This window comes from Chinchilla lanigera, unplaced genomic scaffold, assembly GCF_000276665.1.
Source record: "Chinchilla lanigera isolate Chin_1 unplaced genomic scaffold, ChiLan1.0 scaffold00019, whole genome shotgun sequence".
In the NCBI taxonomy this organism is placed as follows: Eukaryota; Metazoa; Chordata; class Mammalia; order Rodentia; family Chinchillidae; genus Chinchilla; species Chinchilla lanigera.
In genome coordinates this window covers 28,634,072-28,637,535 of record NW_004955420.1, presented here as the reverse complement: position 1 = coordinate 28,637,535, position 3,464 = coordinate 28,634,072, and the positions used below count along the sequence as shown (strand labels likewise).

General features: G+C 48.7%; 1 protein-coding gene across 1 annotated transcript in view; it reads right to left on the bottom strand.

Moving 5' to 3' along the window:
- Positions 1–3,464, bottom strand: part of Ulk4 (unc-51 like kinase 4) — a 398,151-nt gene that overhangs the window by 393,626 nt on the left and 1,061 nt on the right. The window lies entirely within an intron of this gene.

The following is a 3,464-nucleotide window of genomic DNA, read 5'->3' as shown; positions in this document are numbered from 1 at the left end:
ATACATACACACACAAAAAAAAAGTTAAGATATTTATACTACTAATTGCTCTTAGTTCATTGAAAAGAGAAGTTTGTGCTAATATTGTTTGGACAATTAAATGCCTAAATCTTGTACCCTGAGTAACTAGCTTAAAGATAACAATATACAATGTATTAATCATTGTTATTCTCCTATTATCTTGTTTTGAAATTTTGTTTTCTCTTCAAAATAAAATTAGAAATAAATGAATAAATAACTAGAAGGTACACTGAGTCGGTATGTGCATGACAGGGTAACGAGTGCCCCACCTAAACACCAACAATTATGAGAAGCAAATGAAACAGTGTATGTGGGAATACCTTAGCAATACACATGGCGCCATCGGATCTCCACCTGACCTACAGGGATGGAGCCAATCCAAGTATACCCCGAGTCAGGGGTCAGCAAAATACCGGCTCCCGGGACACAGCCCAGGACACACTGTCCCTGGTGCCAGTTTCTACAGTCAGGGTTAGAGGACGGAGCCACATGGCCCACCCTCTTACTGCTTTCCCAGTGATAGACCCACAGGCGCCACAAGGCCTGAGGTGGACACAGCCACTGAAATGTTTACCGCATACGGAAAAGTCTGCTAGCCGCTGTCCTAAACCAGGAACTGTTTTTCACCAAGCATTTCATCCTTCAGATTCTGGGGTACACACAATTAAACAAGTTCAAGTTCGTGGCATTATTTATTTTGCATTTCAGGAGTGAATAAGGACTTTGTATAATCTTTTATCAGACTAGATTCACCTAGAATTAAAGAACAGCAGAATTAGTATCACACGCCACACGCACAACATTATCAAAGTACTCTCACACCTTTCAGAAACTAGTGTGTCTGCAGGGATATGCGTGTGAGACTCCAGAGAAGTTTCTCCTCCCGGCAGCGCCGTGCACAGCACTATCAAAGCATCTCACTGCACACCTGAGAAGTACATTTGCCAATCGCATCTCAACAAAGCTGGGGGGAAAGAACATAAATTTGCCACGTTCCCTTTCTTCTTGGAAAGAATACTTCCCAGAAATTACCCAAGCAGTAAGACATCCTCTTTATACACGGTCTGCGTTTCTCCTGGTGTAAAGCAGGGTGGAGCCTCTGATAAAGTCCCTTTGAGGTGAACGAGCACAAGTTCAGGGCTGAGGTTTCTGTGGAGGGTGCCGAAAATATCCTGTATCTCACTAGTGCCGAAGGTCACACAACTTCCTGACTGCACGGAAAAGCTCTGAATAGTGCATTTTAAAGGGGTGAGTTTCCCGTTATGTGAAGGATACCTCATTTCCGCTAAAGGAGGCAATAACCACCACTGCAGCACAGGCAACAGAGGTAAAAATAAGTGGAACTATGCAAAAATGAGACTCCCGCGCACAAGGACACCAGCACCAGAGCGAAGGGCTCCCAGGGTAGACAACTCACAGCCACACGTCTTTGGAGGTCTGACGTCCCGAACACGTAACACAGTCCCACAGCTAAGAGGAACTTCATGCTGAATCCACCTTTCTCCAAAGAAGATGCATGAACTACCAACAAGCACATCAAAAAATGCTCCACATCACTTATCTCTGGGGAAAGCAAATCAAAGCCACAAGGTATCACAATCTCACACCACCAAGAGAGCCAGGATGAACATGAAAGCACAGAACCACAAACAGCAAGTGCCAGCGAGATCAGAGAGAGACTAGAGGTGCGCGCTGCTCCTGCAGTGTGGCTCAGAAAACTAAGAGGAAAGCCTGGGGTCATAACCCCAACATCCCGGGAGGCAGAGGCAAGACGATCCAAAGTTCAAATCCAGGTTGGGCAACTTAGCGAGACCATCTCATGATTTAAAAAAAAGAGAATAAGATAGAAAGGACTAGGGACGCAGCTCAGTGGGATGGCTCAGTACCACAAAAAGGCAACATATCTATATACATGTACACATGTATGAGTGCAATATGTACACGCACGCACAGTGCAGTACCATTCAGGGTATCAGTCAGCTTTCCCTGGGACAAGCTGCCCACCACTTGGAGAGAGAGGAAGGGTTTATGCGGCTCAAGGGCTCACAGGGTTCAGTCCATGGGAGGCTGGCACAAACATGGTGGAAGGAATGGCAGGCAAAAGCTGCTAAGTTCACGGCGGCCAAGGAGCAGAGCGGGGGACAACGTGAGAGAAGGGGTGGGGACAGACACAGACGCCAAGGCCACACCTCTAGGGCCCACTCAAACACCCCGGAAGTGGGCTTGGTCAATCCCCTGGGCAGCTCAGAAGTGTTAAAAAGGCAGGAACTCCCAGCTACTGCGTAGAAGAGCCCTAGGGACACCCTAGGAAGTGGGGCACCACTTGTATGAGGCCACTTACGCAAGGCGGCCGGAGCAGTGACACTCAAGGGGGTGATGTCAGGAGGCAGCATGAGGAGGGCACAGCGGGTGATTCCACGGGTACAGATGCTCAGCTCTGCAAGATGAGGAGTTCCGGTGCAGAACAGTGTGACTGTAGCTGACACTACTGAGCTATACGCTCAAAGCTCCTTGCCATGAGCCAGGTGTGGTGGGGCACACCTATAATCCCAGCACTCGGGAGGCTGAGGCAGGAGGATCGCCACGAGTTTGAGGCCAGCCTGGGCTACCTAGTGAGACCCTGTCTCAAATAAACAAACAAAAAATCCTTACCATGGTAAATCTCTACAGATTTTTTTTTTCTAAAATTTAAAGGGCAATCCACTGCACCTCAAATAAGAAAACTCATTTTTAGATGGAAAAATAAAAAGACCTTATAGTTCCTGTTCCAACAACTCGACTCTGCTGTCAAAGTAGGTAAGCAGCATAACCGAATGCAAAGCACTGGGTTCCATCACAAGGTTACTTACGGAGCGGGGCACCTGTGACCCCAGCACTCGGGAGGCCTTGGCAGGATGTGATATACCCAAGCTTGGGGCCAGTCTGGACTACACGGTGAACCCCCGTCTCAAGAAACCAAAAAAAATTCCTTTTGAACTAACTTTTGTCATTTGACAAAAATATACAAGGATCTCAAAATCAGCAGGCACAGCAAAATAAGCCAGATCACAGTATCTCACCTCCCAATTACCTGGGATCTAAAAACGACGGCAATAAAATGCAAGGAAGACTATCATGAGAGAGGAGGGGCAGAACGCGGAGGGGAGTGAGGGTGGCTCACGGGGGGAGGGACAGGCTCGACGACACCACACCCCCTGGAACCTCCCAAAACGTGAAAGTGTTGCGGGGGGCGGGTCACGTACGTCAACGCCACAGACAAACAAGGAAACCGGCCCGTCTGCGCAGCGGCGCTACTTAATACGCTACTTAATACGTTTCTTTACTCGGCCGAGCGCCCCCCAGCGAAGCCTTCCCAACCGCGCACCGCAGAACCCCGCGGGCCTGACGCGGAAAACCTAACACAGACGCCGGGGCCGCACCGCGAACTCCTCACGGCTGGGGCG